Below are 23283 nucleotides of genomic sequence, written 5' to 3'. Positions count from 1 at the left end.
AAATAATTCCCCAACTTTCTGCAGCAGGACACCCCCTTGTTCAGGTTGCCTCAAGGAGCAGCTTTGTCACTGAATTTCTGTTAGAAGCCCTTGGAGGTACAGCAATGCTTTTCTCTGTCACTGCTCTTTTCTTCATCACAGAAAACACAGGAGTGGACCTGATGCCCTCTGTCTCCTGCCTCACCACCCTGAGGTGGCTTCAGAGGAGAGGTCACTTCCACAGTGCTTGCTGCCTGGACAGCCACCAGCTCACCTGTGGCAATTGGTGGCCATTCCTGATAAAGCAGATTTTGAAGATCTGGAGCTTACTGCAGGGTCTTTCACTGTTATCTGTGTTTCTTTTCATGTCTGCTTTACTTTTAAATAATTTTTGTAATAAGTTAGTTATGAAAGTCACTGTTTGGCTTGGTATTGGAACATTTTAATGTAATCCAGGCTATTATTTCTCTCTGAATAGCCAAGCTCTTTACAGGGTGGCAGCTTGTGATCCATGGGATGCTTTTCCCTTGGCAGATCCCCCCAAGCTCTGCCTGGTGCCTTGATACTCTGCTGCTGCTTCAGCTTTGGGTTCTGGGAACATGGTGAAGGTGTTCCTGAGAGATGGAAGTCTCTGCTAAGGGTGTGAAGAGAATTCATTAAATTTTCCTTGCCTTCCTCCCCTCTGTGGCTGATGGGGAAGGGGGGACCCTGCCCGCCCCGTTTTCTGTGCCTGCCCAGACCTGTGCACAGAGGACCCAGAGCTGCCCTGTGCCTCTGGAAGTTCACAGGTAAAGTTTTCCTCAGCTTTTGGAGCTGACTCTGGTGCAGTGTCAGTCTGGGAGGCTTGTGCTGTGCCAGCAGCAGAGCTCTGCAGAGGGCTCTGCACAAAGCCAGGGTTTGGCTCAGAACAGCTCTAGTTCCTTGCTCCTGAGTGGGTTTGGGGTGAGTGCAGGGAGCTGGGGTGCTTGTCCTGTGTCTTGCCAGCTGCTGTGCTGTGTTCAACCCTGGTTTCATCATGTTTAATAAATATAAATCTTTCCTTCTAGATTTCTTCATCTTGTTCATGTCAGACATTGTAATTCTGGATTAAATTCTGGTTAAAATACTCATTTGACAGTCGGGCAACAACAGATAGGTAGAACAAATTTCAGTTGTCAAGTGGTGATCCAGTAAGCTCCTGTCTGTATTTCCACTTCCACTGGGTGCTTACTGAGAGAAAATGGGAGTGTCTGGCCATCTTATTGCTTTTACATAATCTGACCTCACAACTGCTGCTACTGAAGGAGTGGTTCAAAATTTTATTTTTAAGTGTGACACCCAAAAAAAAAAAAGTTAAAAAAAAAATTAAAAAAAATCATATACAGGTTGACTTCCCTGCTGCATTTAAATAATGAAAAGTATTCAGTGACAGATAAAGAATTATAATTATAGGTAATTTGCATGAAGGCATATTGCCAGGAAGAAATAAATTCTACTTTGATTTCACATTTTGACATGATCTGTAATTTTACCATGTAATAGCAAAAAGAGGAGGATGTAAATAGTGAATGGAGTTGCTCAACCTGGTTCTTGGCAAGGCTTCACACAGTGGAGATGTGTTTCATAGCTATAAACAAGAGAAAGACATTTGTAGGAAAGTCCAACAATTATTGAGCTTTCCAAATATTTTGCATGATGCAATGGTGCAGAATTTTCTGAAAGTTGAACTATGTATCTGTGCATTAGTAGTTATCAGCCTCCCTGCCAGGTAGGTGTTGTGACCTCTGCAAGAAGGTCACTATTTCTCTAAATTTTGAAGAAGATTTGAGTTGCTTCTTGGTTTTATTTGTGCAAGTAGAAAAAGGTCTCAATTAAAAAATATTCCGTGCTTGAGCTGGTTGTATTGGTGAAGGGCAGCTTGGATGTTGGATTTTGAGACTTCCAGTTTTGATAACTTACTTCAAGGGCTAATTTGACACACACAGTTACAAAATAATTTCTAAGCATAGTTAGTAGCTAGGCAAGATTCACCACTTTGTAGAGGATGGAGACTGGTTCTACCCGTGTCCTTCAGCAGCATGGGCTCCAGTTTCAGCACATGGGTGTCCTGACCTTAAATAAGGCAGTACTGGCAGTCTGGGTGTAAAGTGTTGCAGCTCTCTGGGAAGTGTTTCAGCTCTATAAAAGAACTGTAAAGTGAAGTTAGTTTAAACAGGCCTCAAGACATTTACATCCTGCAAGAGTTGAAGTGAGCGTGGCCAGAGCAGAGCTTTATTCCAGCAGGTGGGAAGGAGGAACACTGAAATCCATGGTCCTGTAGGACTGGAGGGACACCGTGGCTTCTGATGCATTTGGAGGTCATCATCTGCATTTTTTATTTATGTTTCTTGCTTTGGATACACAGAGTGTTGCAATGTAAACAGGTACCCCATGAACAACAAACCTGAGCTTTCTTCTCCCTTCCTTCCCATTTACTCTTAAGAGATAGGCAAGGGACTAATTAAATGCAAGAAAACTTCTTTAAAGAAAAGCCTTGACACTGGCTTTTAGGGGAAAAGATTGATGGAAAAGACAATACAAAGTCAAAGACACATAATTTATATCCATCTTCTATCGTGAGGAGGATACATGATTTGAATGGGTTGTTTAATTTTTTTTTTTTCAGTTATTTCACAATATGTACTTCACTGTTCCTTTTGGCAGGCGAGTTCTATGATAATATATATTAAGCACTTTAAAACAAAGTATAGTTTCAGTGGATTTTAAATTGCGATAGATTGTCCTGGAATGTTACTAAAATTGGTAAATTAAAATTATTTTCTACCAAGTGCAGTTTGTGTGTGAGCTGTGTCTCTCTCTTGATCTTGAATCCCAGGCTCCATCCTGGCTCTGTAAGGAGAGACAGCCATTCCTCTTGCCATCACAGCTGACCCTTGAAAATTCTCTTCTATTTTTAGATGATTTTCAGTCGTATTTCTGTCCTTTGAAAAGAAAGAAAAAAATAAATTCCTAGCCTTTAAGTTTTTAACTCCAGTGGGAGTTGCTGTTGCAAAGAATGCAGCTTGTCTGTAGTGCCTCACTGAGACATTTCACAGGTTCTGTTCTATAGAAGTTTGGGTTATGGTGATGGTTGTTTGGTAGGTTTGTATGGAATGATTGGACCTTGATTTAAACCAAAGCCATGCAGGGTTTGCAAGCATAGCTGCTTGCTCCCAAGGAATAATTTGTGAAAAGACCAAGTGGCAGGCTGGAGCTTGGGCTGTCACAGCTTTTCCTTCACCCAGATGCTGTGTCAGGGCACTGGTGCTGCCTCGGGCAGGAGGGCAGATCTGGCTGGGCTCATCCTGCCAGGCACGTGTCAAAACTGGACTGTACAGAAGTCTGTACTGCACTCCCAAGACAAATTGGTACCATCAAAAGAATCTTTTCTTTCATATTTTTTTCCCCCCCTTCAAATGTTTCAACCTAGAGCAGCAGGCCTACCCAGATATATTGCATAGATATTTTTCATGATTCTTAAATTACTTGGTGAAGGAACAAACCGTTCAAGATCTGTTTCTTCAGCTGGCATTCCTTGGAGTCAAAATGCCCCTTGTCTGAAAGCTTTTTGTGTTTGCTACAGTAACTTAATGTGGGAATTCTTAGCAATCCATATAAATAACGATTGTATTGCAAGTCTTTATCTCACTGATGGCACTTACTGTTCCTCTTGTTGCACTTCTAAAGCTGTTGTCTTCAACTTGACTTGGTAAGTGCAGAAATTCCTTCTGTTGTCATAAAGTAACATCAGTTATAAAATCTCAAAAATTGGAACAGTGCAGAAGAAACAGTAGGAAGAAGTTCTCAAGCTTGCTAATGAACTGAGCCTTCTGTCTGCTGCTTAACCTGTGCAGAAATATGCAAACAAAAGAAAATGCCTTTTGCTGCACATGTAACATGTTAAATATCTACTGGTTAAAGATCAATTTGCTTTCCTTTTGCCTTTTTTTCTCATTCCACTGTCAACTGGAGTTAACTCAAATTCACTGGTGTAGATGTCATGGTGGGGTGGAAGGTTCCTGCTGGAACCAGAGATCCTCCCATGGCAAGGGGAGGAGAGGGACTGTGGAGAGAAAGCTGAAAAGCTTCCAAATCCATCTGTCTCTCAGTCTTTAAAGACTTAGTTTCCTCCCAGTCTTGTTAGCTTAGAGGGGTTAATAGAAGAATTCCTTTTTTTCATCCTGAAAAGAGAGGGTGGTGAAAGGGGAAAGCAAAGCTTATCAATAATCAATAACAATGACACTAGCTGTGTGTTTTTAAGAGCCAAAATAGTGGTGGGTTGGTTGACTGTGCTTAAGTGCACAATAAGAAACAAGTCTATAATGTGCTATTAAATATAGATTCAGCCTATAGGAAACATAAGAAAACTTCTCCTGATACTGGATTCTTTAAATTTGCTAGCTGATAAACAAGGGTAGTGGAGTCAGAAATGGAATCTATTTTTTAAGTGTGCAGCTTTGATGTTTGACTTGGATGCATATGCCCAGTATATGGAACAGAAGTTAATTATTCTTTTCTTTACAGGGTATTACATTAGGTATGCAATTCTCAAAAGACTTCCCTGGTAAGCTTTTGCATAGCTGTTCCCAGGAGTTCTTGGAATCAAATTCTTGCATTCTTTGACTTTTTTTTTTTTTTTTTTAATGGCCGTTGAAAGTCCCTCCTGTAAGAGACTGAGCGTCTTTAACCTCTGACCAACTTGGACAAAAGTACAACAGATAAATCTTTTGGAAGTGCTCAGGGCTTGATAGGACTGGTATTAAAGACAGGATGTCATGAGGAAATGTTCCTGCAAGGGCATTATTTGAGAGGAGAGCAGGTACAACACGAGCTCCAAATTTCCTTTGTTTAGACAGCGTGATGCTTTGTAAGAGCTGTGGGTGCTTCCTGGAGCTCTGCGTTTGGGTGGCACCAAGAGAAGAAATGGGCACAGGCTGCTGAAGGGTGAAGACTTGGCTGTGTTCCACAGTGAAAACACCCCAGCAGATAATCAGACTTTGATCCAAGCCTTCTGTAACCTTTCCCATTTATTTCCAGTTTCAAAAGGATCTTGATTCGGATTTGATAACATTTAGTGGGAAAGCAAAAGCATTGTACTGGTTCTGCTCTGCCTGACTCCCAGTTTGGGACTGACCTTGCTGCCAAGAGTCTGGTTATGAAAGAGATTCTGTCTTGTAGGCACATACAAGTTATGAGACAATAATATTAACATTGTACTTGCTGCTTGGCAATGTGGCATCAACTGGAAGCAGAAAGTATTCTTAAAAATACCACATGGGGATGAGAAAATGTATTATAAGTCGTTTCATAATCCTAATAAGCCATTTAAGAGAAATACACACACCCCACACCTCACCCCAGGTTCTGGCATCCCTAGTGATCAGTAACTGGATTTTTCTGCTGAGGGTGTTAAAATAACATCTGCCATGAAACATTGCTGCTGCTGGAACTTGCTGTGGATACAGAGGGAAACAAAAGGTCTGCTAGTTCACTGAAGTCAGGTTTCCTTACCTCTGTCAGATACTTTAATTTGGTATTTGACAATAGTTTTCCATAACTAAGTCCGAAAATCTTAATTATATAGAGCTGTTATTTGCTTGTTTCTGTACGTGTATATATAACATTTCATAAGTATCTAGGTGAAAATACTGAGTTGTCCTTGCAGTCTGTTACTTCTGAAAAATCAGGTGCTTGAATCATGTTTATTGTTTAACTTGGGAAGTGCTTAATTCTTGCAGCACGAATGACTGGGTGTTCATCAAGTGGGTGGCATTTTGTAATAAAAGTGCTGCTTAGCTATCTGTCTTTAATAGGGAGCATCCTAAAACCCTACCTGCTGATAATTGCAGGTGGCAACTGCAGCTAAGAGGTTTTCAGAGTGCCCTTGTCTAGCGTGGGACCTGCTCTGGCAGAGGAAGATGTTTGCAGTGAGAGTTTGGGTACAACCTCTGCGCTCCTGTAGCTGAGCCTGGGACCTCTTGCTTTGTCTGATGTAGGCGATGGAAAAGGAGGAGGAAAAGGATGCTATCTGGTTTTTAAAATGTGCAGGTGAAGGCTGATGAGAGGAAGGTGCTGGGTTCTGAGCCCTGCCTTGAGCACTGGATCAGCTGTTGGGCTTTGTTGGTGCCTCCTGCCCAGAGTCAGGGATGGTTTGGTGATGGCCCTTTGCTCTTCAGGAGTTGGCAATGATTTTCTGCCCATAATCAGGTACTGAAAGTGAATCAGACCACATGGGAGACATTTTTGGTCAGGCACAGTGTTTTCTAAGTGCTATAAAAAAATGTGTGCGTGATGTGGCTATATTTGACATGTAGTACATATGTTAAGTGTTTAATTCTTTCCAAGATTTCAGGAGGTGACAAAATTGGAAATGGTCTTAAAATTTAGATTAAGATAATTTTTTCCAAGTTAGGATATTTGCCTGCTCTGCTTCTGCACTTCCTGTTTTTTCTTTGAGACAGTGTATTTGGTAGATACTTAAACTGCATTACCCATGTATTTTGGGGCTTGGGTTATGATTTGCCTTGTATGAGGAGTGTCAGCTGTAGAGAAGCCTGAAGGCAGTTTGGTTATAAATTTGTGACAGTTTTTTGTGCTTCTGCTTCTGCCATGGAGCAGGCTTCACAGTGTTAGATTGTGCTGACAGTGAATTATTTGTCCAGCCCGTTTGTGAGGAAAGGATTTGTTAATTCTTGGGCTGCTTAGTAAGCTCAGGAGTTGGACCATGCCCCACCAATGCTTTTGGTGCAGCTTTTTAAACACTAAATCTTCTCATGCAAAGTGTGCTCTTTGTTAAAGTTTACAGTTGTAATTGTTTCTTGTGGAAAGAAGAGACAGTTGTTTTTAAGAGTAGATTTATTGATTTGTGGAAATAATGTAATTGTGTGTGTGTGTTAAATGGGATCTTTGGGACATGATGGTAACGCAGCAGTCCTGGGTGGAGGGGGGATGCATAATGCTCAGTGTAGGAACTCCAGTTAATACACATGGAATATGTCTACAGTTTATTTAAATCCAACTTTAAATGTACCAAATGACTTTCACCAACATACCTAAAGCAAAAGTGTGTTCTGGAAATCGTTGGGGCTCTACTGGGGTGATTCAGTATAAAATGAATAAAAAGTACAGGACTTAAAGCAATATACACAGACTCAGGGACCAGGAGGAGTATGGCTGGGAGTATCTGTATCAGTGTTTATTGTCTTTTCAGTGCCTATGTAAAATCACAACTTTTGCAATGTCTATTAGAAAACAATCTAGAGAATCATCCAGTGAAGTGTAGCTGGTATGAGCTGTTCATTGAAGGGGTTCATCCTGTGGCACTTCTCAGAGAAGATTTGGGAGGCCGTGCTGCTCCCTGGGCTTCTCCCCTGCTGGGGCTGAGCCCCAGCCATGTGCACACTTGCACAGTGAAGGCAGAAAGCTGGGAGCTGGAATTCCCATGATTTATTCCAGATGTGCTGCCCCTTCCACACAGCAGAGGGGGGGGTGTTGTGGAAACAAGGAGAGGAAGGGATGCCAGCTTGAGTTCAGTGTTGGGCTGTAATCTAGCAAATCCAACAAGGATCCCATCCCTACGCTGGGGCTGGTAATGGCTCTGTTAGAGCCTTGTAGGATAAAGAAATAAGCTTTATTTGTTGAGCACAGTTAGCTGGTCTTCATTATCTCACTTTGCCATGTCTCGTAAAATGAAGAAAGCTCCTTTCCAAATGCCTTTTTTTTTTTTTTTTTCTTCCAAGGAAGTTTAAAATAAATGGCTTGATTTATATTTGTTTGGGTATTTCTAAGCTAATAAATAGTTGAGCCATAACAAATGGAGGGTGAAATTTTACTCTCTAGTATTTCTCTTTCCATTCCCTTGTCAGGGGATAAAAATCTACCACATAGGCACAGTACACAAACTGGAAAGATCATCATATATTTGAATAACTGATGTGGATTAAATGTGTGTTACTTGTACATAGACACTGTGGTTAAGAGTGAGCCAAGTGCTTGGTTTGAAAACTCTGCCTTGGGCTCTAACTTTAGTTTCCTAATGAATAAATTCATCTGTATCTGTGGAGCCCATTCCTGAAAAACCATTGTCTAGACATTTGACTGTCTGAATGTATTATTTTTCTGACATGGCCATTCAATAATCTGTCAGAGGAGGTAAATCATCCCTGCTCCAGCTCCAGTTACAGCTGTTGTCAGGTATCTTCGTGTTGTGTTTCATGGTGTTCCTGTGTGCTCTAATAAAGCTTCTGGAATAGCTTACTTCAGTTTCCTGCTCTGTGAGGTTTAACTGTTGCTAATATAAGAGTTTTGGGGTTTTTTTTATGTGATGCTTACCAGGCATGTCCTGAAAATGTGGCGTGGAAGTGTTGGCTTGCTGTACATGAGATTTCTGTTGTATGTTCTACTATTAGACCCAGGTTTAAATCCCTATCAGTCATACATGTGCTCACTTCTAGAGTGTGTTTGTGGGGGAATGAGCAATGTGAAGTGCTGGTATGTACTGAGGTCAGGTAAGGAGCTCATTTACTGATAAGAAGCTGTGCTAGTGCTTTGTTGACAGGGATTCCCAAAATGCCTTATTGAGCCCTGTCCAGAAATCCAGGTGCTTGCTGCTTTAGCAGAGTTAAATAGACTAGATAGTGAGTAGTTAATATTACTGTTCTGTGGAACACAGGGTGTGCTGCTTGATAATTCTGTTTTGGATACTGTCTGCAAATACCTTTTTTCTGCCAAGATGCGAATACTTTTCTGTGTCCCATCATGGTCCCATATTTTCTTCTTAAAGCATTTGTCCTTCCATAATGATGGAAGAGGGAGTATAGGGGTGAATTGTACTTTCCCTTTTTAGTGTGGCAGTGTAAGTAATTTGTAAAAGAATTTGAGGTCTTAAAAAGGTAAATCTGTGTCTGGACAGCAGAAGAGATCAGGAGATGTGGCCATACCAGGCATGGGTAGGTGGGGTGTTTGGAAGGAGGAACTTCCACTGCATTGCCTAAGTTCTCATGGTGCATCCAGTGGGAGATGATTGCTTCCCATGGTTTTTTGAGCACAGAGATGATGGTGCTTCCCTGTTTTGTGAGCTCAGGTGCTGGGGTCTCTCCATGGGAGGCAGTTTTAGTTTTTCTTTTTGGTTGCACCTTTACATTCTTGACTACAGGTTTGAGGAGCCACAAAGGAGTTGAATTCTTTGAATTTTCTTGGGGAAGCACAAGCTACTGCTCATGACAACCATGCACTTCTAAAGAAAGATCATCTTTTCTGGTAGATCATTCTCCCTCCCCTCCAAAAAACCTGTCAGCTGTTTTAAGAAGTTATTTGCAGGCTGGAACGTGAAACTTGGAAGAGAACCAGACTCTTTTATACACAAACTTAGCAGTTACAGCCCCCCCCCTCTCCCCCCCCTTTAAAATTACTCTGTTCTTAAAATAATTTAGTTGATCATATGTTAATGCTGTAGTTTATTTTCCTCTTTGCGTTTACTTTAGTCTTCTTTAATAGTTGTTTGCTAATAATTCAAAAGCACAAAGGACTGGAGGTAGTGGTGGGCTTTGGTGGGAGTTGTAATAGTGCTTCCAGTGCAATTTGCTGATGTGAAATGTGTTGTTAAACAGGAAAGGTCAGATTTGCTGATACTGGTATTATGGTTTCTAGCCACAGAGCTGAAGAGTGAAACTTAGTTCTGAGCAAAAGCTCACATATTTTGCTGCAAGTTTCCAAGGTCCCATAGCACCATGGTAGCTTTTGTCAAAATATTGTGGCTTATTTAGATAAGTTTCCAGTGTTTATTTTCTTTGTTCTCTTGCAGCTGAATATAAGCCCTGTAGGCATTATGGAAACAAAATATTTTAATAGGGTGGAAAATTTTAAGGGAAAATTGTTATTCCTAAATTTTTTGTATTTTTAATTACCCCTTAGATTGTATCTTCTGTGAAGTAAATTAGAGAGGAACTTTGTCATAGCATTCTGAAAGCTGGGAGGCAGTAGGGAAGTGGAAGGTCGAAGGGATGTGTTGGGTGGTAGTGCAAGGGAAGAGAAAATAAAAAGTTGCAATCTGCAGGAAACTCACCTGGATTGCTTTTTTTTGGATGTCTCTCTGGCTTAGTCCTTAAATCTCTTCAGTGTTGTACGAGTAACAGAAGAACAAAAACGAAAAAGATGTGTGCTGAGAGGGTCTGTAAGAGAGCAACTGAAATAGAGAACAAAAGGATTGGATTTGTTTTAGTCTGGAGTCAAAAGCTGAAGGGAGAGACTTGCATGGGGAGGAGAGGGAGCAAGAAGCCCTCAAATTGCTACCAAAGCAATGGGTGTGTTGGGGGAACACCAGGAGCTTAAGGAGAAGTGAGGGACCCATCCATAGGGGCTGTGGTGTGGGGGCCTGGGGCTGGGGCTGCCTTGTCTGCTGCTCCTGAGAAGAGAACTTCCCAGCTTCTGGAAAGGACCAGAAAGTTCAGACCAGTGATGGATTGCTCTCAATGAAGAGGCAGCATTTCAGCAAGATGGCATTAAAAGAATTTTAATCCTCTTTTTGAATAATTTGGCAAAGAACAATTGTTGATTTACTGAGATTGTTGCTTTGGGCTTTTTTTGTCTCATGAACTGTCAGACTTGTCCAGGACACAGTGTAAGCAGAGACTTGTTCTGCTTAAGGTGGATAGAGATGATCTCTGCAGTCATCAGAAGCTGCCTGGTGTAACAATGAAATGCTAGACCTCTGCCTTTCCTTTCTCCTGAAGTTTAGTAGCTATAAGCCCAACAGGGTGTCCCCAGGGGAGTCCATGGGTGCAGGTTTGCAGGATGGAGACCCAGATCTGGGTATCCTGGCACCCATTTCTGGAGTGAAGGTGTGGTGTAGAGCAGATCACCTGAACAGAGCAAGGTTCCTCAGAGGCTTGGTGCTACTTTGGTTTTTCTTCTTTCTTTTTTCCTAACACTTAATCAATCTCTGCTTCTCATTACCAGAGTTTTTTCCTGTAGGTCAAAATTCAACACACAGAGCTGTTGATTTTTATGTACATAAATAAAAGCATTGCTGCTGTTGGGTCGGAAAAGAAATAATTACAGCAAACTTATGTTTTGGGACTTTGTTTTGCTTTTAATGGGAAAGCCTTTAAATGTTGCAGGCATATAAAATGCCAAGACAGAAGGTGGATGCATCCTGATGTCAGGGAAGTGGTGCCTGTCCCTGGCAGGTGGATGTGTGATGGGCCAGGTCCAGCCTGCCTGTGCCTGGGTCAATCTGCCTCCTGTGGCTCCTCTTCCTCAGCTAAACTCTCTTCTTCACCAGCCAAATCCAGTTCTACCTGGGTTAGCCAGGCCCTGGTTTGCAGTAGCAGTGATGCCTGGGCTGGAGGTGGTTTTGTTGTGGCTACACTTGTGTGATAATTTTTTGTGATTACAGCTGTATTTGTTACTGGAATTTGTTCTGCTCTGGTCTGCAAGCCTTGCCATAACATTTCCAGGTCTGTTTAACTGGAAACTTCACTCATGCTGTCTGAACTTGCAAAAACAAACCAGACATAACTATTTGGAAGGGTTGTTGTGTGAGCTGTTCTTTCTGTATATTTTCCAAATTTATGTTGCAAACAGTAAGATGAGCATGAAAACCCAGGTGATCTGGGGGAAAGCCTGAGCCTGGAATAGTAAAAGATCTGTTTCCTCTTCAGCTTTCTGTAAACAAGAGCACATGTGTATCATGAGACAGTCTCCAATGTTTTGTCATCTTATTTTTTTTCTTATCTACTAATGCAGTTGTACAGACTTGCTTGTGGATAAGCAGGTGAGTATCAAAGTACTTATGTTACAGATGAAGGAAATAATCTGGGCTTTTGGGATGGAGGCAGCTGGCAAGTGACAGAAACAATCCATGTGTTAGAGAGAACTGTCTGAGCACTGGGAGCCTTTGGTACCAATAAATGCTTCATTGATAATATTCCAGACTTCAGGCCTCTCTCAACCAAGAAAAAAGACTTGGAATAAGTACTTGAATATCATGTTAGCAGTTCTGTCTTTGCAGTTATCTACAAGGAGACTAAATAAAAATACCTTAGAAAAAACATGTGACTAGGATCAAAATATCCTCAGGGGAGGAGGCTGTTTTTAGGTACCTAAAACTTGAAACTGTATTTTTACTTCCCCCCCTCGCCCCCCCCCCCCTGCCTAGTGTGGTTTAGTATGGTGTTTTGGTTGGGAATTTTTGTGGTTGGGGTTTTTTTTATTATTATTTTTAAATTATTATTATTCGTTTTATTTAATTTATTTTATATTTAATGTATTTGTTTATTTTCATTATCTGGAAAATTGTTGCCATGAAATGCTGTATTTTTCAGGGTCTCAGGCACTTTTAGGGGTTTGTGGTGTTTATATTAATTTATACCAGAGCTCTTACCCAACGATTTCTTTGGATCTGTTTAATTAATTTTTATATATCTTTAATTTTCTTGTGAAATTGCACAGGGCCACGTTTGATACTGAGAGGCTGGCAGTGTATCTTTGTCTCCAGTTGCCTCAACAATTTGTTCTCTCGGAGTGTGAAACTTGAGTCTTTTATTTGGTTTTGTTCAAGTCTGGTGTATCAGTGCCAGATCCAATTATTTGAATTTCCTGTTGTAGCCTCCTCACAGCTGCAACGTTTTCTGAATTTCCCCAAGTCTTGGCCCTACCCAGGCCATACCAGGTGCTGAGTTTGGGATCACAAGTGAGAGCCCTGTCCCTGACTCCCTCGGATCTGTCTCCAGATTGTGCAAATCAAGTCTTAAGCTCAGACTGGGGAAAAAGTCACAGTATAAATATATTTCCTTCACCTCAGTGGGGCAGTTAGAGTAGCAAGCAAACTGTGCCCAGGGGTGGGAATGAATTCCTGGGGCACTTAGTGCTGGGCATACCCAAGAAGCAGCAGGGAGGACCAGTGGCCTGTGTCCCTGGTCTTCCACTCATCTGGGATTAATGCAGTTGGGATAAACCTGAGATTTGGTCCATTAAACTAAATCCTGCCTTTTGAAAGAATGGTTTTTAATTTCTCTCTCAGTTGCCAAAGTTTTCTCAGGACTGCTGGAGTTGGGTGGTGTTTGCTGGAGGGCAGGAGATGCTCACCAGGCTGGGGCTCATTGCTGCATTGCCTCTCTGCAGTGCTCTGCAGGATTTGCTGTTCCAGGGGGTTCCCTTCTCTGGGCTGCAGTGTTCCCATGGCCATAAGCTTGGCAAGTAACTAACCAGCAAAGCTTCTTCCCTACAAATTGTTGTCAGGGCTTGGCTGCATCCTTCAGTGCTGCTGCTTTGTACGTCCTTTGGATCCACTTCTTCCCCTCCCCTCTCCTCTCTTTAGTGTAACTTTTATTCAAATTAAATGAAAAACACATAAGGGAAAATGCATACATTTTAAGCAGCTGGTTCTTCTCTGCTTCTGCAGTATTTGTTGTTATTATTATCTGATATTATTTTTTTACCTCCATGTAAAATTTCAACCTTTGTTTTAGGAAAGGGGCAAAAGAGGGATATAAGCTTTTTATGAGGGGGAGGTAATGAAGCTTTGCTTTGAATGGGACACAGTGTTCACATGGCTCTGGGAGGGGTTTTGCCTTCCCCCCTCCCCATAGATTAGGATTACTGAATCACTTTGGCTTCCCAATTACCATTTGGAAAATTTGTTTTGCCTTCTTTAATAAAATCTTAAGGAAAATTAAGAAGCTGGAGGAGGGAAGGAAAATTTTCTATGTCCATTCCAGTCCTTCTTTCCAGGTTTCCACTCTGAAATTACAGACACACAAAAAAGGTTTGATTCCAGTGTCTGGTACAACTGAAGGAGAGCAAAATTGAAACAAAGGGGGTAATGAAGGCATGGGAATAAGTAGCTGGGGTAGGATGGTTGGAAACTTGAGCAGATCAGCTGATGAACAGATTCCTTGTTGATCTCTAGCAGATCCATTACAGGGGTTTCCAACTTCATCCAGTCCCTTATTTTCTTCCCTTCAGTTGTCCAGTTGACACAAGATTCCAAAAGGAAGAGCCAAAAACTTGATTGGGAAGAATCATAGTCATCCTCATAACTTAAATGGGCCGTGATCCGGAACATTATGCAATCTTGCAGAGTTGGCAATGAATCTTCAGGCTCTTAATTCTTCAAAACCCAACTTAGCTGTTTTTAATAATATGAAAATTTCAAGATGCAAATGGCAGAGCCCCTTGTTGGTTTCCTTGGAGGAGAGGAGCCCATCTCTAGTGGAAGCTCCCATAAACCTTCTTCAATCCCAGTAGTTTATTTTAACCTCGGCTTTACGGGATTTACAGTAGAGCAAAATGGAAAGTAAATAATACACTATCCTCTGTGGAAAAATCTCTTTTGCTCCTGAAAATAAGTGAGTACCAGGAAGGGCAGAACCAGGAGGAGTGGAGAGAACAGCACTGTCAGATGAAGCCTTCCCCCCACCCAGACCACAGCCACGGGCTCTGGGGGCCATAAAAGGAAACACCATTTCTTGTCAAAATACAGCTGCCCAGCCTGTCTGCTTTCTGGGAAAAATGTCCTGTAACTGCTGATCCAGCCTTGTGATGGAGAGATTCAAAGGATAAGCATTCACTTGCTCGTACTGGAATCATTGGCTTTTCATAGGGCAAGGGAATAACAGACAGAATGCTGGCTGATGAATGGAGAAATACTAATCTTAGGTAGAGGTTTAAATTTCAAAACAGTTTGCCTTTTTTTAAGAAAAATCTTATTTTATGTGGAGGAAGGTAGCAAATGTTCATTTTTTTGCAAAAGTCATGCATCTTTGCATTAAATTATTCAGTTTTCCATTAAAAGTAACAACTATTTTTCTTATAATTTAATTAGAATGATTTTATAACAATTCCTTGTTCTGAGACCTTTACTTTTCTATAAGCTCTTAAAACGACGCAAGAAAGTGTTCTGTTGGTGTATAATGTACATGTAGTGGGTGGAAGAGTAAATATTTAAGGCTGACATATCAAAGGATAAAGGTTACTGTGTGGAATGTTTCAATTGTAAAAATATTCTAGGAGTCTTGTTAGTGTGCACCATCGCTTGCTCAAATGGCAGTGTTTTGCATTTGGATTTTGGAAAGTCTAAAATGGGCCCCAAATATGTCTGTGACAGCTGTGGTGCCTCAGAGCCCTGAGAAGCTCTGATCTGCTTGTCAGTAAACACAAACTGAGGGGCAGTGAGGTTTATTATTCCAGAGGTTTAGCCAGATATTCCAGGCTAGATTTGGAGCTGTCTGATCCAAACCCAAGGAAAATGGTCGGGCAGTGGGAGCTGGCTTTATCCAACCAGGCTGTGGGGTCAGCTCCAAGCCCTGGGTTGTGCCCAGTGTGTGCAGCACTCCCTGGAGCAGCCTCTTTGGGGATGGTTGTGCTTCTTTGGGGATGGTTTTGTTGCCCTTTGTTAGGAATTGTTATTTCATTTCTCTCATCCTGGGCAAGCAGGGTTTGGGTTTGCTCCCTCTCTTTGGAACTTGATCTTTTAGCACTCGTGTTTTGCAAGGAATTATCATCCCGTGTGTCTGGAGATACCTTGTCTGCAGGGCTCTCCCCTGGATTTCCCAGTCCTGGGGATTTAAGGGAGGTTTAAGTGTTGTTTTAGCCTGGCTCTCATGTTCAGCAGTAATTACAGGAGCTTTGCTGTGTCCTATCTGTGTCACCAAGGCTGGCTGGCTTCCACACAGCCACGAAGCCAGGGGGGTGGGAGCTTTTAAGTGTGCTTTGCTGTTGCACAACAGCTCTGTGCTACTCACAGGTAAAGTTTAGCTCAGACTGAGCCAACCTGACATCTGAACTTAATGTTTAATGTATCTTTACTTTAGAAACAATAATAACGGGAGGCATCCCTTTCTTGTAAAGAGTTATTATGGTAATACTCACCTGGAATTCTATAGATAATTATAGCTAAATCTGCTTAGGAAAGCTTACATTTGTTATTTAAAACGTGTTTTTACTCTTAAGTTTTGTAGAAGGGAATGGTGTGAGGGATCTTAGGAAATTTCGGCTTTTCCAGCCCTGAACTTTTGCATTTTAAACTCAGTATTCTAAGTCTTGAACTGCACTGCAGGATGTGAGTATACTGAAGTTTTCTTATCTTTCTGAAGCATCACTTGCTCTGTCCAGACAATAAACTTGCCACGGATCTGCACAGCTAGAGATGCAGATTATCACCGGCTCTGTTCCTGCAGCCTTTGTCAGCTCCTGCTGTCTCCTGTTTATTCTCTCCTTAATCCTGGCTGCTAATCCTGAGTCAGATGCTGAAGCTGGGGTTTGGAGATGCTCCTCCAGTGCAGCTCTGTCACTCGAGTCTCTGGTGACAGCTTTGGGTGGGAACTCACCTCCCCTTCTCCTCCTCCTGACCCCCCCAGCCTTCACACCACACTGGGATTTTTTTGGTCCCTCTTAGGGCACCTGAACACAGGATTACTTTAGTGTAGCAGCACAGGGACAGCACCTAGACAACTTTTGTTGCTCTCTGCCTGTCCTTGTGTTGGCCTTTTAATATTTATAATAAAAGAGGTTTTTTGTCACTGGTTGGGTCCAGCAACTGATGGAGGATTAAGGGCAATTGTTTCCCTTTCAACTGAGTCATTTGGTTGTCACAGCCTTAGGAAGGGCAGCAACACAAACATGTCCTCAAGTAATGTTCAGAGCCGTGTTATTTATTGACCCAATTATATCAGCAATTTTTCTTCATTGGAAAATAAATGGTTCATAAAAGCTTTTGTGGCCAAGAAAGAGAAGTCTCCAATTTTTTTTCAGTAGTTGTTCAAATATATCCAGTGAGATGTGGTTATACATTTAGCAATAAGTAATTGTTCTGCTGCTATTATACCTTTGATCAGGGTGATGTAGGAGCATTTTTATTATTACCTTAATAGAAATAATTTCTGTAGAAACTAATATATAAAGCAATAATTTACTAATTTAATATATAATTATATAATAATGCTAATGAAAATCAAGACCATTCTTTAAGTGCTCTAAAATATTAAAACAAAACCTCTATCCTCTTGAACTCTGGTTTAAATAAACAAGATAGATACACCAGAGAGATACAGGCCACAGCAGGAATAAATCTGTGCTCAGGATATAAATATACTGAAATATCTTCTTTTCAAATCGTGTTTTTGAAAGAGCCAGCTGATGTCCTATCTTGCATATTTAGAAGTCTAAAAGCTTTTTGTTCATATCCTCAGATATGCTGTGCTGATGGTGCAATACAGGTAACTCTGGGGCTGGTTAGCACTGAACAAAAGTCTTATTTTAACCAACTTTCCTACTGCTTAACCAGCTTAGCCTACTGCTCCCTTTCTTCCTCACCACTTGCATGTGTTTATCTGTTCTCTGACATGCCTGAACCATCATTTGGAGAGCTTGCTCTTTTTTTTTTTTTAAAAACATATTCACATAGTTCAGTCCTTGTGGCTATTTGGAAACAAGCTATCCAAACTCATTTAGGTAGAAGCTGTAAGCTGTAGGTTTATATCCCATTTTACATCTTACTGCAGTTTGCAAATCCTCTCAGTAATTGATTAGAAATGTTGCTCAGGGAGGCTACAGTCAGCTCTCTGAAGGTGCTTGCTTTGTGCTTATTTCCTTTCTATCGTTAAAAAAAAATTCATTTTTCTCACTGTAGTCCTGACAGCATCCAGTGAAGTGGTGCACAGAGCAAGAATGTCAGGGTGGCCAATAGCTCCCTCCTCCCCTCAGCTCAAAAGGGCTGGCAGACTTTGTCAGCTGGGAGTCACTGGTAATACATCTGTGTGCCCTCAGTGGGATTAGCTCCAACACATCTGTCTAATTTATAGAGCTCCAACACCAACAGGTTTTACAGGTTGTAAGCACTTAATTCCTATCCCACGATGCTATCTCAAGCAAAAGCTTAATTCCTTTTATTGCCTGAGAAATGCTAAGTGCTAATTTATGGTGCAGTTATGTTCAGGTTGAATCTGAATTTTGTGTGTGTGTCACTTAACCACAGCTGCTTTGGGGGGAGTTAAAGACTCCTATAATTAGATTTGGCATATGTTTTCTTGATAGGTGAAATAGTTTGCATGCTTCTTGAATAAACATTTTCTGCAGCCTGTGTTTATAATGATAAACAATTGAACATGTTAGCTGTAAGTCCTACATGTTTAGTGTAATCTGTGGCTTCTGGAACACGCACCCTTGTGATCTGAAAATATTGAGTTCTTTCTAACGGCGTTTTTTTTGTTGTTGTTTTAATACTCCAAAAAAGGGAAAGATCAAAGTGCAGTCTGTTCTTTCCTGCCCTTCTAGATATACAAAACAGCTGCAAAGCACAATCAGCTATTGTAGTGATATGTGCCCGAGGTCTATAAATAGATGTAAAGCTTCAGGCTTGAACTGTGCTGCTGGAGAGGCCAGGGGATTTTTGCTCGGGGTTACTAAACATTCCCTCACTTGTTTGTGGTTAAGAACCGTAATTTCCTAGGCTGCTACGTTCCAATGAAATTTGAATTCAGAATTATTTTACCACGGAGACTTCACTGCAGTTTTCTCGTTCCCTGTTTTGGTTTGGTTTTTTTTTTTTTCCCTCAACACACAAGAATTTTGCGAGTTTCCAAAGGAAACCAATTTAAATACAAGAACTAAGTTGCTTTCCAAAAGAATATTGGTGTGATGCGTGGCCTTAGTGGGACGTTCGTGGAGGTAAGGATGAGGATGAGAATCTGCTTCATGTTTCATTAAACTGGGGTCTGGACTCTCCTTGAAGCTGGAAATGTGAAATGTGTGGTGCTGGCTGAGGGCTTCGTGTTCTTTTGAACTGGAAAGTAGGCGGCTGCTGCAAGTACACTCTGCCTCGCTCTGCAAGAGAGTAATAAAATCTGTGTGGCATATTTCAGAGCTGTTAGAGCTCTTCCCAGATTTTTTAATTCAATATGCTGCCTAATTTTTATTCATCACGCTGGCTCATATTGGAAGAGCTGTTGAGAATGTGAGAGCTGGGGACTTGTTAGACGATGAGAGGAAAATTAGTGTCTTTGGCAGAAGGAAGGTGTTGGAACTAATTTGGATTTTGAGAATCCAGGATGTGGCTGAACCTGCTGCTGGCAGAGGTGAAGGAGACTTGAAACTGCTCATCTCCTTTCTGAAAAAAACCCTATTGATTCTCAATCGTATTTCAGAAACATTAGCACATATCAGTATCAGTAGTGCTGGCCTGCTTCAAACTGAAGTGAGGGGGAGTGATAAAAATAACTACTTCAGCATTTGAAATTGGTACTTTTGAGATGTAACCTTCAACTAGGAGTCAGGTGAACCAGTTTATCCCTTGAGTCTCCTTTCAACAGCAGAAGTGGAAATTTGATTTTTTTGCTGCGTATCAGGAGGAACATAGACCTGGCTGAGTGTTTTATGCAGCTTTCAGTGCATAAGTACAATTTCAATGTACTTTTGGCCATGAACTCAGGGTAACACAGGGCTGCTGCTTTCTTTCTCAAAATGAGATCTTCAAGTGGAGGATCTCCTGCTCTTTGTGGAGGAGGCAGCCCAAACCTGTGTACCAGCACCTGATGACAACTCCATCTGAGCCATTGCCAGTATTTTATCTCTTCAGCTTCAAGAAAATTGACCATAAAGCAGAGCAGAACAGGGAGGAGGAGATGCCAAGCCTTGCTTTCATGTTGAGATAATTAAGGAGTTGAGAGGGCTCCTCCTCCATAACCACTCTGTGGAGGCAGGCAAAGCAAAAGAGGCTGAGAGGGGAAAAGTCAGGTCACCTGCCCCCTTCCTACAAACAGCATGCAGGATTTTAGCTATTTTGCAAGGAGTTGGGCTCTTTCTTGGTAAATGTTTTGGTGCATCAAGAGGCGGGGAGTTGTGGCAGCAGCACTGCAGGCATGGTCCAGGGGGCTGCTCTCCCTGTGCCTCCTGTCACAGATAATAAAGACAATGAAGAGCCTTTGGGGATGTCAGTGCATTCTTTGGTTTGGATAGGAGCTGATGTTGTCCTCTTTTTCTAGAAAAGAGCATATAAACTGAAGCATTTCAGAAGAGTTGGCTTCTCAAGGCAGTGTTACTCCTATTTTTTGGGATCAGCAGGTTCCAGCATCTTTGCCCAGTACTTTGTGTTTTCCTGAAATGTTGGTTTGGGTTTTTTTTATTATTTTTCTGTGAGATGTTATTTGGTTGTTATGGGTCCCTCAGCTGAACTCCTGAAATCACCTTCTTATCTTGCCCAAAGCATAGCTCTGTGATAGTCCTCACAAAAGTTCCCTGTTTAAGTTGGCAAATCTTTTCCTGAACTTACTGTACCCTCTGGTAGATAAAGTGGCAATCTAAAAGCAACACAAGCTTCACACCAAAATATCAGATTCAGGCTTGGCTGAGCACAGTCACATTTTTATTTTTTTACCTCCAGGCTTCTGTGCTTGCAGGTTTGCCTCAGAAGCTGCAGCTTCCCTGGATGTGTGACCATGCTGGGCCAGCTGAAAAGACAAATGCTTTGCTTCTGCTTTGGTGCTAATGGGAGAACAGACTTAAAATAATCAGTTTTCTTCTAAAGTAAACAACTTCTGTGCTTTGGACAGAAGAGATGAAAAGCACACCCCCATTTAAAACCAGAGATCCTTAAGACTCCTTAAGATTGTGGCAGCTTCATAAATTTAATTAAGAAAGGTATTTTTAAATTATATATGCTTCATAAGATTAATTTTGAGAGACACTGAATTCCACAATCTATATATTCTTTGTATTCTAATAACAGGAGCCCCAGCTTTGTGTAATAGTTCTGTAGATGGCTGTGACTCAGTGAAGCCCTCAGTAACTATTAGAAAGTCTTTCCTTTCTCAGTTGTGAGTTTAAATGCTCCTGTTCCAGTTTCCTGAATGAACTCTTCCATGAAATTCCAGTGCTCTGGATCAATGAGAAATTAAAATGTTGTTCTTTGGACTGGGCAACTAATTGGAAAAAAAATAAAATACGTTGAATTATAGGTTGAGCACAGAAAGGTTGGTGTAGGTTGGAATTTGTGCTCTCAGGAGGACAATGCTGCTCATTTTGAAGTTTTAGACAAAGAGACACAAATGGGGCTTTCCAGCCAAGGAAAGTGTCTCGAGTGGAACAAAACCTGTTGGGCTGTTCTCTGGTAGGCAGAGCTTTGGATTGTTCTTTTCTGCACAAGAAGTGATCATTCTATAAGCTTCAGTGGAAGACTGGTGCATTAGCAATATAAATTTGCATGCTCAAATATTTTGCAGCATGTTTATAGTTCTGATTTTCCTGGTGTTTCTAAAATCCCCTATGCTGATGCTTTCTTAAGGGAGAAAATGGTACCCACAGCACTGACGTGCCTCCCTCTATACTAAAAAATATTTTCTCAAAGTATTTTTAGAATTTTAACTCTTTCTAATAAATAAACTGATTAAATTAGCTTGTTAAAGCTTTTTAGATTTAATCCTCTGAGATGATAGTCTATTTCAACATAAAATTCTTCAATAATTTTTTATTGCCAGTTAAAGGAGAGGAGGCAACAACCACAGGGAGGGTGAAGTACAGTCAGAAGGCCCCCAGGAGGTGGTCAAAATGCCCAGAAAGAGTCAAGGTATCACTGTACACAAAAATGATGTGAAAATTGAGACGTAGACTTGTGCACCTGAGGTTCTGATGTCAGTGCCAGGGAGCAGATGTACTGAATAAAACAGATATACTGAGTAACCTGTGAACTCACCTCTAGGCCGTGCCCTCAGTTTTAAACCGTTTCATGATATCACTGTCTTTAATTTTATTATGTTGGCTGTTTAATTGCAGTTTTCTTGAAGGAAGGCATTGCAAAGTGAAGGGTGATTTTCAACACTTTGAAACTTTCTATGCATCTCTGAGTCTGGCCTTGCTGGGCTCCAGATATGTTCTTGCCTCCCAGCCAGCAAGAGATAATACTGATTATCTCAGGGTGGCAGTAAAAAGTGGCAGCTGCTGGTTATAAAATGGTCCTTTTGCATAAAATAATATATACCAGTGCAAGGGTGAGAAAAAGCATATTCTTTCTCATTCAAACAAGCTCATGGTGTTTCTCAGAGATTTTTGAAACAGGAATTGTTTGCTCCCAGTTTTTCAAAACCCCACTTTTTAAGATGAGTAAGCTGAAACCACTGTGATTCATCATGTTTCTCAGAAACCTTGATCCCTAACCCCAGGGCAAGAGAGATCCCACAAAATTCTTCATTGAGGAATTTTGTTTTTGAATGCTTGGATCTTCAAATAAATCTTCCTGAAAGACTTGGTTGGGCGAGGGGTTTGGTAGAGTTACAAAAAAATCAGCCCAGGGAGGTTCCTCTTCCAGTTCTGACAGCAGCAGCAGCAGCACAAAGGCAAAGGGAGGGCTGGGGAAATCTTTAGCCTTTAGATTTCTTTCAATTTTGCAAAGTGTAGCCAAGAGCCTTTTTAGGGTTTAGAAGGGGAAGGGATATTTCTCTTGTTTCTGTGCTTTCACTTGATATTTAGTATTTTAGGGTCTCTTTTTAGTTTTTTTTTCCACAGCTATAGCAACAATGAAATATGTAGTTTTCATAAGAATCTTCTGAAGACCTAAAATGTGATTTTTAACTTTTCCCAGCGTCCTTTACACCTTACTTCAAAGTGATTCAGAGATTGCTAATAACTCCACATCTAAATGAGATTTAAGTTATGCAGATACAGCACACCACACCAGCCCAAAGCCCCAAAAATCAAGCTGGAGGGGGGGGGGCTGGTTGCTTAATTTCCAGAGATACCTGGGCCTGTTTCTCTAGGTGCCTTGCAGGGCTACTATTTTTTTTCCTATGTGCTGTAACACCCTTTGCAGAGGCTGGAAAAAGGACATCCTTTTGTGCTGTGTGTGCTGATCTCCTAGTTTAATATTCTGGAGGTGCCCAGGCACTGCTCCAGGTGGAGGACAATGGAGGAATTTGTATGGACTAAAGTTTTTTTCCTAACAAAACTTCCTGTCAATAAACCTGTTACCTGGGATCATTTAAACATAAAGAAAGCTTCCACAACAACTGTTCCCCCATTTCTTTCCAAATGTGAAGTATGTGGCATATCTTTTTGCTGTCTCTGACACTGGTTTCTCAGCAGATTACTCAGGGTAGTTTCCTATCTAGCATGCAAGCATAACTGAAATATTATTTATGTTGTATTTTGTGTAGAAATGAGAGGCCTTTCCCTAGGAGAGTGGCTGCATCAGCTCACCAGTAGATTAACGAGGGGAGATAGTGGGCCAGTGCCTTGTGGTTTTGTTTTTTTGAAGGGAGATGAGTTTCTGTAGTGAATTATCTATTTATACCATCTCAG

General features: G+C 41.3%; 1 protein-coding gene across 1 annotated transcript in view; it reads left to right on the top strand.

Moving 5' to 3' along the window:
• Positions 1–23283, top strand: part of ADCY9 (adenylate cyclase 9) — a 72905-nt gene that overhangs the window by 5659 nt on the left and 43963 nt on the right. The window lies entirely within an intron of this gene.

Source organism: Heliangelus exortis, chromosome 17 (genome assembly GCF_036169615.1).
Source record: "Heliangelus exortis chromosome 17, bHelExo1.hap1, whole genome shotgun sequence".
Lineage (NCBI taxonomy): Eukaryota > Metazoa > Chordata > Aves > Apodiformes > Trochilidae > Heliangelus > Heliangelus exortis.
This window is presented reverse-complemented; position numbering and strand designations above follow the sequence as displayed.